This window comes from Nerophis lumbriciformis, linkage group LG04 (genome assembly GCF_033978685.3).
Source record: "Nerophis lumbriciformis linkage group LG04, RoL_Nlum_v2.1, whole genome shotgun sequence".
Lineage (NCBI taxonomy): Eukaryota > Metazoa > Chordata > Actinopteri > Syngnathiformes > Syngnathidae > Nerophis > Nerophis lumbriciformis.
The window spans coordinates 39,638,599-39,652,115 of record NC_084551.2 but is presented as its reverse complement, the minus strand read 5'-3'; the positions used below and the strand labels follow the sequence as shown (position 1 = coordinate 39,652,115).

The 13,517-nt window shown below is 39.6% G+C and overlaps 1 protein-coding gene across 2 annotated transcripts in view; it reads right to left on the bottom strand.

Moving 5' to 3' along the window:
- galnt1 (UDP-N-acetyl-alpha-D-galactosamine:polypeptide N-acetylgalactosaminyltransferase 1) overlaps positions 1 to 13,517 on the bottom strand; it is a 139,000-nt gene that overhangs the window by 97,817 nt on the left and 27,666 nt on the right. The window contains exon 1 of one of the 2 annotated variants that reach the window (XM_061954818.2): positions 11,994 to 12,106. The exons of the other annotated variant lie outside the window; for it this stretch is intronic. The gene's annotated coding sequence lies outside the window, so the exon portion shown is untranslated. Of the gene's footprint in view, positions 1 to 11,993; positions 12,107 to 13,517 lie in introns of those variants that run through there. 2 annotated transcript variants of the gene reach the window in all.

Below are 13,517 nucleotides of genomic sequence, written 5' to 3'. Positions count from 1 at the left end.
GACAAATAAGATGAAGAAATACGCTTGTAAGCGCCAAAACGAATGGAAACAACAATTTCAGTTTATCCAGGACAGTTCGAAGGGGAAGGGGTATGCTGCATGTAAATTTTGTAGATCAGACTTCTCCATTGAACACGGTGACCAAACGGATATACTCACTCATGAACGGTCAGCGAAGCACAAAGCAGCGGCAACGCAGCACCGGTCCCAGCCCAGTGTTATGGGCTACACACTAAATGGAGACCCGAGGGTGTAATTTATGCCGAGACAAAGATGGCTATGCTGATAGCTGGAAGCAACATCCCGTTCTCATTTGCGGATGTCTACAACAAATCTGTGAAGGATATGTTCCTGGATTCAGAGATCGCTCGCCAGTACGCAAATGGCAGAACAAAGGCTACTCAAATAGTGAAAGGTAAGTGTTGTTGTTTTTTTTAGTAAGCAGCAAGCACAGTAGTTAGTAGAACAACTGTGTTTTCATTACTGTGCATTTGATCAAGTCTTTCAAGTACAACAATGAGTAGATGAGTGTTGTGTGTATATGTGTAAATAAATTAACACTGAAATTCAAGTATTTATTTTATTTATATATATATATATATATATATAATAAAATAAATATATATATATATATATATATATATATATATATAGCTAGAATTCACTGAAAGTCAAGTATTTCTTATATATATAATATATATATATATATATATATATATATATATATATATATAATATATATATATATATATATATATAATATATATATATATATATATAATATATATATATATATATATAATATATATATATATATAATGTGTGTATATGAAATACTTCACTTGGTGAATTATAGTTGTAAACATACTCCTCCCCTCTTAACCATGCCCCCAACCACGCCCCCACGTGCATTTAATTAACAAAGATTTTATTACATTTTATTTTACACAAAAAGCACACTATGGTGGTAAAATAAGTGTAAAAAGTAAAAAAAAAAAACGGAATTAAAACCAATTAAAACGGAAAAACTGAATGTTATAGTTTGTCATATTGCTATTGTTATTTAAATGTATTGCTATTGCTATTATTATTTTACTTGTTGTGGTTCATTCGAAATTAATTTATATCCAAGTTTTTTAAACAATATTTAAAGTAGAGTTTTGGAGGTACAATAAATACTCATGTTTTCAAATGAACAAATAATCATGTAATTGTGATTACAATATCAATCAAAATAATTGTGATTATTATTTTTGCCACAATCATCCAGCACTACTATAGCAATGTTTTTGTTAGTAAATGAGAGATGATGAGAGATGGAAGGAAGTGAAGAGGTGGTGGGTGATGCAGGGAAATATTTTCTTGCTTGGACAGTTGCATTTGGGTCCTGCTGGGACAGATGCGATTGGCGAAAATGACGATGACCAAAATGTGCAGGGAAGTTGTGGGTTACGGTAGCGCATAATTTGAGGGATTTGTTTAATTTGAGTGCAATGGCACGATCACTAAATGGGACTTGGTTCATTGTGAGATATATGAATTCCATATGTACTGTGACATTGTAAAGCAGAGCATGATCCCCCCCTTTGGGATACTGGTCTGCATGACCGTTTCCCAACATGATAAGGAGACTAAACACACCTCCAAGATAACAAGTGTCTTGCTAGTGTAAGCAATGGAATGACAAAGTATGTCTCGTGCACTCTATGCTGTGCACGCCTTGCTTGTCAATTTGCTATCTGAAAATTGTTGTCAGTTTTGATATGGAAAAGTCTAGCTGCAGTTGAGTCGGAAATAAACAGCGTTAACAGATGAGTCTGAGAATAAGACTAAAAGCGTCAAAAGTATTGGTGCACTTCATTTCAGCTGGTGACCAGAGTGGTCTGTACAGTCTGTAAAACGTAACTGGCTAATCAGAATCAGAATCAGAATCAGAATAGTTTTATTGCCATTTTTTGAGAACGGGTTCACAAACTAAGAATTTTTCTTGATAATCACGAGAGCACGACCACAAAGGACATGCAGCTAATAAAGAAACACAGGATTTGTTGAAGATGCACCCACAGAAAAAAAAGAAATGGAAGTAAATTGTAATTAATGAAAGTGAGCTAGTATGTACGGTGTATTAAGTCATGAGAAGTACACTGACTGCCTTTGCATTCTAAACAGCCTACTTAGACACCAGCATGAGTGCAATGTACAATATTGCTTGCTTGCCTAATTTCTAGTGAAGCACCAACATTTTGGCCACAGGAAATGTCCACCAAAATACTTTTATCACCGAAACAGCACTGCCGATAAGCAAGAAGATGCGATTGTCTGGAGCTGAGGCGGCATGTCTGCAATGTGGACGTACTTCAATTTATTCAAGATAGACCCGCAGACAACAATCTGCAAAACGTGCAATGTGAAAATATCAAAAGGGAAGTGGCGGCTGCTGGTCTTTCAAAGGGTAGAAACGCAAGCGGGGGCTGCTGTGTTAAGCTAGTGTGACCGTTTGTGAGTGAGTGCTTTTGAACGGTGGAGGCTCGCAGCGAGAGCTGAAACGATTCCTCAAGTAACTCGAGTAATTTGATTACAAAACATATTCGAGGAATTTTTGCTGCCTTGATACGTCGTTAAGTTTTTTTTACGCACGGACTGTTTAGGTATTGCACAGCGTGTTTACGTCACAGATCACACGCCCCCTGCACTGCACAACACCGCTCTTTTAAATACACTCGAGTTTAGATAACCTTTTCGCCAACATAACTCGCAATGGCAGACGCCGCAGAAAGAAGTGGACAAGAGCCATAGCAAAACGAAGGAATTAAGAAGTGACAAAAGTTGTCTAAGGTGTGGGAACACTTCACACTAAAATGGAAAGAAAATGCAGTGGTATGCAAACATAGCTAAGTGTAGCTCGCATACCACAATAGCACAAGTTCGATGCTGAAGCACCTGTCGAGAAAGCATCCGATTGAGGGTCATCTATTATCAAATTCATTATGAGAACCAGGATGTGTTTTCTCACACCCGCTAAGTCATCAAATGCCGCCCAAAGGAGTTGAAAACTAACAACGCTATCCGAGCTGTCGTGTTCAATTGGTCTTTAATTAATAACCACGCAAAAGTAGTCGTGCAAAGTTATTCAGGTTATTCAAGTCATGCAACCACATGCTACTTGGATAGCTTGCACTTGCAACAACTATAGTCTCTATAGCATAGGCGCCGATCTACATTTCTGCCAGTGGGTGCTCAGACGGGTGGTAAATCTGACGCTACTCACTACTGGTTGCACATTTCAATTGCAGTATTAAAGGCACTAGGGGTGTGGGAAAAAATCGATTCGAATTCAAATCGCGATTCTCACGTTGTGCGATTCAGAATCGATTCTCTTTTTTTTTTTAATTATTATTTATTTTTATTTTATTTTTTATTTTTTTAAATTAATCAATCCAACAAAACAATACACAGCAATACCATAACAATGCAATCCAATTCCAAAACCAAACCCGACCCAGCAACACTCAGAACTGCAATAAACAGAGGAATTGAGAGGAGACACAAACACGACACAGAACAAACCAAAAGTAGTGAAACAAAAATCAATCAATCAATCAATCAATGTTTATTTATATAGCCCTAAATCACAAGTGTCTCAAAGGGCTGCACAAGCCACAACGACATCCTCGGTACAAAGCCCACATAAGGGCAAGGAAAAACTCACCCCAGTGAGACGTCGATGTGAATGACTATGAGAAACCTTGGAGAGGACCGCATATGTGGGTAACCCCCCCCCCCCTCTAGGGGAGACCAAAAGCAATGGATGTCGAGTGGGTCTGACATAATATTGTGAGAGTCCAGTCCATAGTGGATCCAACATAATAGTAAGAGTTCAGTCCATAGTGGGGCCAGCAGGACACCATCCCGAACGGAGACGGGTCAGCAGCGCAGAGATGTTCCCAGCCAATGCACAGGCGAGCGGTCCACCCCGGGTCCCGACTCTGGACAGCCAGCACTTCATCCATGGCCACCAGACCTGTGCCCCCCCCCCTCCACAAGGAACAGGGGAGCAGAGGAGAAAAGAAAAGAAACGGCAGATCAACTGGTCTAACAGGAGGGCTATTTAAAGGCTAGAGTATACAAATGAGTTTTAAGATGGGACTTAAATGCTTCTACTGAGGTAGCATCTCTAATTGTTACCGGGAGGGCATTCCATAGTACTGGAGCCCGAATAGAAAACGCTCTATAGCCCGCAGACTTTTTTTGGGCTCTGGGAATCACTAATAAGCCGGAGTTCTTTGAACGCAGATTTCTTGCCGGGACATATGGTACAATGCAATCGACAAGATAGGACGGAGCTAGACCGTGTAGTATTTTATACGTAAGTAGTAAAACCTTAAAGTCACATCTTAAGTGCACAGGAAGCCAGTGCAGGTGAGCCAGTATAGGCGTAATATGATCAAACTTTCTTGTTCTTGTCAAAAGTCTAGCAGCCGCATTTTGTACCAACTGTAATCTTTTAATGCTAGACATAGGGAGACCCGAAAATAATACGTTACAGTAGTCGAGACGAGACGTAACGAACGCATGAATAATGATCTCAGCGTCGCTAGTGGATAAAATAGAACAAATTTTAGCGATATTACGGAGATGAAAGAAGGCCGTTTTAGTAACACTCTTAATGTGTGACTCAAAGGAGAGAGTTGGGTCGAAAATAATACCCAGATTCTTTACTGATTCGCCTTGTGTAATTGTTTGGTTGTCAAATGTTAAGGTGGTATTATTAAATAAATGTCGGTGTTTAGCAGGACCGATAATCAGCATTTCCGTTTTCTTGGCATTGAGTTGCAAGAAGTTAGCGGACATCCATTGTTTAATTTCATTAAGACACGCCTCCAGCTGACTACAATCCGGCGTGTTAGTCAGCTTTAGGGGCATGTAGAGTTGGGTGTCATCAGCATAACAATGAAAGCTAACACCGTATTTGCGTATGATGTCGCCTAGCGGCAGCTTGTAAATACTAAAGAGTGCAGGGCCAAGAACCGAACCCTGAGGAACTCCGCACGTTACCTTAACATAGTCCAAGGTCACATTATTATGGGAGACGCATTGCATCCTGTCAGTAAGATAAGAGTTAAACCACGACAAAGCTAAGTCTGACATACCAATACGTGTTTTGATACGCTCTAATAAAATATTATGATGGACGGTATCGAAAGCAGCGCTAAGATCAAGAAGCAGCAACATAGATGACGCATCAGAATCCATCGTTAGCAGTAGATCATTGGTCATTTTTGCGAGGGCTGTCTCCGTAGTGATTTGCCCTGAAACTGGATTGAAAAGGTTCACAGAGATTGTTAGACACTAAGTGTTCATTTAGCTGCTGTGCGACAATTTTTTCGAGGATTTTCGAAATAAAGGGAAGGTGGGACACCGGTCGGTAGTTTACCATGAGGTCAGGATCAAGGTTAGGTCTTTTGAGCAGAGGATGAATAACCGCTTTCTTGAATGCTAGGGGAACAGTGCCAGAGGAAAGTGATAAGTTTATAATATTTAGCACTGATGGACCTAATAATACAAAAAGCTCCTTGATAAGTTTCCCAGGAAGTGGGTCAAGTAAACATGTTGTTTGTTTTATCCCACTTACACGCCGTAATAGTTCCTCTAATGTTATTTCATCAAAAAGAGAGAGACTATTTTGTATTGCAGTATCCGTCGTAGATACAGTTGTATCTGTGTTAATAAAACCCAGTTGTAGCTGGGATGCGTTGTCTTTAATCTCCTTTCTAATGAGTTCAATTTTCTTATTAAAGAAATTCATAAAGTCATCTGCCGAGTGGGTGGAGCTATTGGGAGGAGTCCCTTGTTGGGTTAGCGATGCTACTGTACTAAACAAAAATTTAGGGTCGTTTTTGTTGAGGCGGATGAGATTTGAGTAATATTTAGCTTTAGCTAAGGTAAGCATGCGTTTATACGATATTAAACTATCACTCCATGCTTGATGGAAAACCTCAAGCTTGGTCGCGCGCCATTTGCGTTCCAACTTTCTACATGATAATTTATGAGCTCTGGTTTCTTCTGTAAACCATGGGGTGCGCCTTTTAGGGGCCCTTTTTTGTTTTAGCGGTGCTATACTATCAATGGTTTTGCGCAGGGCATTGTCAAAGTTGTTAGTTAGGTTATCAATAGAGCCGACATAATTTGGGAATGGTGCCATTACCGAAGGCAGTAGGTCAGCAAGAGTCATCGTTGTGGCAGCATTAATGTTGCGGCTGCTATAGCAGTTATTATTATTATTAGTTTGTTGACAATGAGTCAGAACTTTGAATTTTATAAGGTAATGATCGGACATTACTTTAGTATACGGGAGTACCATAACTTTGGAGGTGGTGACACCCCTGACCAGCACTAGATCTATCGTATTACCGTTGCGATGCGTAGGTTCATGTATTATTTGTGTAAGACTACAGCTATCAATTATAGTCTGGAGCGCCACGCACTGAGGGTCCGATGGGGTATTCATATGGATATTAAAGTCCCCCATTATGATTATATTGTCTGCGTGCGTCACTAGATCAGCAACGAACTCTGAGAATTCATTGATAAAGTCCGAGTAGGGCCCTGGGGGGCGGTAGATAACAGCCATATCGAGAGGCAGCGGTGCGACAGACCTCATAGTAAGCACCTCAAACGATTTGTATTTATTATTTAGGTTAGGGGTAAGGTTAAAGTTTTCATTGTATATTAGTGGGACACCCCCACCCCTTTTAAGGGGACGGGCAATATGCGCATTCGTATAGTTAGGAGGAGATGCCTCATTTAGCGCAAACAAATCGTCTGGTTTGAGCCAGGTTTCGCTAAGACCAATGACGTTAAGATTGTTGTCTCTAATGACCTCATTAACTAATAACGTTTTGGGAGACAATGATCTTATGTTTAAAAAGCCCATATTATAAGTATTGGGCTGTTTTGACGAGTTTTTGTTTAAATTATCCGTAGTAGCAAATAAAATGAATATTATCAACAACAGTATCAATATTAGTAACAATTTCAACATAACAGTGATTAAAAATCCCTCATTGACATTATCATTAGACATTTATAAAAATTTAAAAAAGAACAATAGTGTCACAGTGGCTTACCCTTGCATCGCATCTCATTAGCTTGACAACACACTGTGTCCAATATTTTCACAAAGATAAAATAAGTCATATTCTTGGTTCATTTAACAGTTAAAACAAATTTACATTATTGCAATCAGTTGATAAAACATTGTCCTTTACAATTATAAAAGCTTTTTACAAAAATCTACTACTCTGCTTGCATGTCAGCAGACTGGGGTAGATCCTGCTGAAATCCTATGTATTGAATGAATAGAGAATCGTTTTGAATCGGGAAAAAAATCGTTTTTGAATCGAGAATCGTGTTGAATTGAAAAAAAAATCGAATTTGAATCGAATCGTGACCCCAAGAATCGATATTGAAACGAATCGTGGGACACCCAAAGATTCACAGCCCTAAAAGGCACTACCTAATCCACTTTTTATGTTTGATATAATGAAAACTTTTCTTGTTTTATTTTTAATACGAAGAATATAGTTTTATTTTAACTTTCTCAGGGAATATTAATTTTGAAGTAATTTTATGTATATGTGTTTTCATCTCAAACATGCTATGATGGTAAAATTAACATTGATTATTATTTTTCATGCAAAGAATGCAATGAACTGTATTGCATTCTTAAAATGTAAAACGGTTGTCGTCATTATTAAGTGGTTTGTCTTTTTATATTGTTTATGTATTGTTGGCAGGTTGAAAACAGCTAAGCGGATTTGCGTGGAGAAACCACCATTTAAACGGCACCGTATTATAATCATCAAAAACGCACGAGAGACAAGAACTTTGTTTATGCAGTCACGCCACACAACACATAGGGCTGTGAGCGCACCTGTTTTTATTAGCACACACAAATGGGCACAATCAACCACGGACGCATTTCAGCTGTGCGTGTCAGCCTTCAATAATGAAAACAGGCGTTTAGGAAATAAAAGACAATTAGGCCAAACGCAATAATTGAGGGCACATCTTAACATGTATAATCAAACCTTAATTAAGCAAAAATATTGCTCGGGCCCGGCTGCACCAAATAATAATATAAATCCATTTAATAAAGTCAAAATACAAATAAGGCAACACGAGAAGTATCCCACACTTCTCTTTTGTAAAGTAAATTTGTACAGCCGATATGGGCATCTACATCAACAATATGATTAGCCTGAGAAGCTGGACATTTTTTAAGCAAAAAAGTATTTATTCGATTACTCAATTAATTGATCGGGATATTCGATTACTAAAATATTCGATAGCTGCAGCTCTACTCGCAGCACCACTCAACGCAATTCAAGTCTCTCCATACAGGAGTACAGTAGCCATTAACACCAGAAAAAAATGTGAGATTTGTCAATTGTCGTTCCTAAATAAAAAGTCACTAAAAGAATTGGAGAATTTTCCAGATGAACTCGGAACAATGGAATAAAACTTGGAAAATGCCCCTCGATGCTATCCTTTTTTGTAATCGATGACTTGCTCATTTCCCTGTCAATCAATGGATTCAGCTGCAGACTCAACATCCAATCATGCGGATGCCCACCGTCCATGGCAGTCCAGGCCAGGTCAGTAGAGGCCAACCCACTGTCTTTAGACTCCCAGAAATGCTGAGCGTTTATCGTTATAAAATTTGTTATTTTTATTTAAAATTGTTGAAATACTAGTGGTATTTATTGAAGGTTCCTCAGGAATTTCCAAAAGTCCCACCTTGCTGTCAGGAACTTAAAAAAGTTCCTGAAGAATTAAATGCACCCGAGTTGTTTTTGGTGGAAATACAAGGAGAACTTTATTTATCCGGATAAAAAGAAAAGTTCCTAAAAAAGTTGGAAAAGTTCCTAAAAAAGTTCCTGCGGTGGAAAAAAGCCTAAGGTGAATAGTTGTCTTTCAATTTCTATGCTAGTGCTTGCTAAAATTATTTATGTATTTTTTTTCTTCTGTGCTCCACTTGCAAAATCCGTGGCCCACAAGGTGTATTGTCCCGTGCAGGGCTGACCGAATGGTCCGATATTTTACAGAGTACCGTTGCGTCTCTACTGTACACTGACTCGTCTGAAATTATATCGAAGTTCCAGTGGTATTCTATTGTCCTAGACGGATAACCACTTGTGTCAGGCTTCTTTTTAGATGGCTGGTAAGGACATACATTTCCGCTGTGAACATGTAATAGGATTTAATGATTTAGTGATGTGGGCAAGCAGAGATGACACAAAGATGGGAATAAGAAGACTGTTTTGGAGCTGTCACGCAGGTCGAAAACAAGATTCCCTTTTAGGATGAAAGTGAAAGTTGAGAGCCAAATCTTGATAAACCCTCTCTAGGCTTTTTGAGATTCAGCAGCTGTGCAGATAGAGCAGCAGAGAGGATCAGTGTTTGCTAAGTGTCGCCGCATTACAAGAAGTCGTCCAGCTGCTGCTGCTGCTACTGACAAGTGAGTTTCATTACAGCCCCAAGCGGTACTCTTGCCGTTGCCCTTGACCAAGGCACTGACTTCAGAAGCTGGAGTTAATCCTCCCAGTGCACTTATATGGCAACCCCTCTAAACCCTAAACAGCCAATCTGACTCCAAAATACCCTCTGTGAGTTTAATACAGTGCTCTCTCTTTGACAGGTTATACATTGCAGAGATGTGTGGCAAATATCTAAGCTTTGAGTTTAACATCAAAATACAATAAATCAACTTACAAAGAGAAATTGGTATAGTATCTTACACAAACCGAAAGGAAAAGGATTGAACAGAGCGACGAGGCAACGGCATTAATCAACATTCTAAAGCACGCTGCAACGCAATCTCAGATTTATGTGACAAATGTGGTTATTTTAGAAGCTGATTGTTTCTCAGAAGGAACACAGCATCAACATTAAACACTTCAAAATCCCACATTACACAAATATTTAACAATTTGAAATAGGAAAAGGTGGGGAAAACGATTGATTTGTCAATGGATCAAAATTGGAACGTGTACCATTCTGAATCAAAGTACTCACGTCTAAATATTGATTATGTGAGATAGGCTCCAGCACCCCCCGCGACCCCAAAAGGGACAAGCGGTAGAAAATGGATGACATAGGCATTAAACGATAAGCGATATAATGACAAACCGCATTAGAACTCACCACAGTTAGTATTACCGCGGTAAATTAAAATTATTGTAAAACTGTGATTGCTAACACTTATAAACTCATGGACCGGTGACACTGCTCATTTACTGGGAAACAAGCTTACATTCTAACATGAATACAAGAGACATTAACCTATTTTCTCATTAAAAAACATTCCACAATCTAAACTTCTAAAAACACATTACTGTCTGAGCAACTAATTTATTCAATTGTGTACATAAAACCTACAGGCTGAGAGATTATTTATATTCGATGGAATATGACAACAGGAAATTAATTTGTGTGACGTCACATGAACGTCAACACTTTAAAAAAGACTTAAAACTTTTACAAATTAAGACGAAAGGAAATAAACATATTTAAACACTCAAATAAAATAACGTTTTTAAGTAGCCAAACATTCCTATACAACTTTTATTCTGCCAAGAATGTATATTATGTGGCTATTTATTTATTGTTTTTAATGCTTAAAATAAAACTTGGCTATAAGTGTGTTGGAGTACTTTTTGAGCACATTCAACAATACCGAGGTAATAATGATAACTATGCTACATTTTGTGATTTAGTGACAACTAGGGACTTTTTGCCGATATCCGATATTCCGATATTGTCCAACTCTTTAATTACAGATACCGATATCAACCGATACCGATATATACAGTCGTGGAATTAACACATTATTATGCCTAATTTGGACAACCAGGTATGGTGAAGATAAGGTACTTTTAAAAACAATTAATAAAATAAAATAAGATAAATAAATTAAAAACATTTTCTTGAATAAAAAAGAAAGTAAAACAATATAAAAACAGTTACATAGAAACTAGTAATTAATGAAAATTTGTAAAATTAACTGTTAAAGGTTAGTACTATTAGTGGACCAGCAGCACGCACAATCATGTGTGCTTGCGGATTGTATCCCTTGCAGACTGTATTGATATATATTGATATATAATGTAGGAACCAGAAATATTAATAACAGAAAGAAACAACCCTTTTGTGTGAATGAGTGTGAATTAGTGGGGGAGGAAGGTTTTTTGGGTTGGTGCACTAATTGTAAGTGTATCTTGTGTTTTTTATGTTGATTTAATAAAAAGAATAAATGAATAAAAAATTTAAAAAAAAACGATACCAATAATAAAAAAAACGATACCGATAATTTCCGATATTAACATTTTAACGCATTTAGTGACAACCATGATATTATTTTTCATATTGTTACATCCCTAATGTTAAATAATGTAAAGACGGTTCTAAAATGCAGATATAGTGAGAACAAACACAGGGAAAGCAGAGGACAAGCTATGCTAGCTGCGGCAACACCGCTTCAACTACTTCTACAAGAACCACATTTCTAGCAGTGAACAAGGACGGATTAGCCAAACAAATAGTTTGGAATTGCCGTATCTAGGAAACAAGACGATAAATCAGAATCTTAGCGTCAGTGTACAGTATAAAAATAGGTACACTGTCATTCGTAACTGTAAACAGAGACATCTGTGTGGAAGTCTGCATCAGACACATTCTCCACTAGTCAGGAGAAATTAGATGTACAAATTCTACTTTACAACAACGGTTGGTAAAAACGGGGGCATGGGCAAGGAGCAGGGCTGTCACCATGGAAACTATGTCTTTTCCCGCAGGCTCGTATCTCGTGAGTAAAACAGATGCTGTGAGTAACATACAGATGAGCAGCACACGCTGCCACAACAAGCAGGAAACTGGACTCGACTCAAAAGGGTTAGTGGGCGCGACCTCACTAAGCAAATGACGTTAGTTACCTCTCTTTAAATGTTCCGCCTGCAGCGTCATCCTCTGAAGAGAATATTTATCTGTATGGAGGGAGGAAAAATTGACTCCTTAGTCACACGATGACAGTTTGAGTCTTTGAGCTTTTCACAGGAAGTAGCTGTGAGGGAGGAAGTGACTGTAAATAATAAACAGACGTGCACTTTGAGCCATCTACCTGGCCTAGCAGCAGACAGTGGGATAATAAGGCTATGCCCAGGGCGACAAACGTGGTTGGAAGCAACTTGTTTTTGTATCACATGCAGTAAGCACTGGTGATTGGGGGAGTTAAAGAGCGAGGTGGGCCTTCCCTGGGAGGAAGACTTCAGAAGAGGTGCAGCGGCTTAAGAAAAATAACAAAAACATTCAAACCTGCTAAGCTGGCTTCAGTTAAGACAGAGGCAACATGTATATATGTTTAGTTCCTACAGTGAGTTAGATTTAGGTGAGACAATTACATGCACTAACGGTCATATTTCCAAAAAAGTTTAGTCTCTTCGTTGTTCTCGCTTCTATGTTCAGTCTCCGTTCACATTAGAGGTGGGGGGAAATAATCGATTTTTAGATGCATCGCAATTTGGACATGGACGTTCACAGAATCAATTAGTAAACGTCAATAATCAATATATTTATTGTCCATCCATCCATCCATCTTCTTCCGCTTATCCGAGGTCGGGTCGCGGGGGCAGCAGCCTAAGCAGGGAAGCCCAGACTTTCCTCTCCCCAGCCACTTCGTCCAGCTCTTCCCGGGGGATCCCGAGGCGTTCCCAGGCCAGCCGGGAGACATAGTCTTCCCAACGTGTCCTGGGTCTTCCCCGTGGCCTCCTACCGGTTGGACGTGCCCTAAACACCTCCCTAGGGAGGCGTTCGGGTGGCATCCTGACCAGATGCCCGAATCACCTCATCTGGCTTCTCTCGATGTGGAGGAGCAGCGGCTTTACTTTGAGCTCCCCCCGGATGACAGAGCTTCTCACCCTATCTCTAAGGGAGAGACCCGCCACCCGGCGGAGGAAACTCATTTCGGCCGCTTGTACCCGTGATCTTGTCCTTTCGGTCATAACCCAAAGCTCATGACCATAGGTGAGGATGGGAACGTAGATCGACCGGTAAATTGAGAGCTTTGCCTTCCGGCTCAGCTCCTTCTTCACCACAATGGATCGATACAGCGTCCGCATTACTGAAGATGCCGCACCGATCCGCCTGTCGATCTCACGATCCACTCTTCCCCCACTCGTGAACAAGACTCCTAGATACTTGAACTCCTCCACTTGGGGCAGGGTCTCCTCCCCAACCCGGAGATGGCACTCCACCCTTTTTCGGGCGAGAACCATGGACTCGGACTTGGAGGTGCTGATTCTCATTCCAGTCGCTTCACACTCGGCTGCGAACCGATCCAGTGAGAGCTGAAGAGCCATCAGGACCACATCATCCGCAAAAAAGCAGAGACCTAATCCTGCAGCCACCAAACCGGAACCCCTCAACGCCTTGACTGCGCCTAGAAATTCTGTCCATAAAAG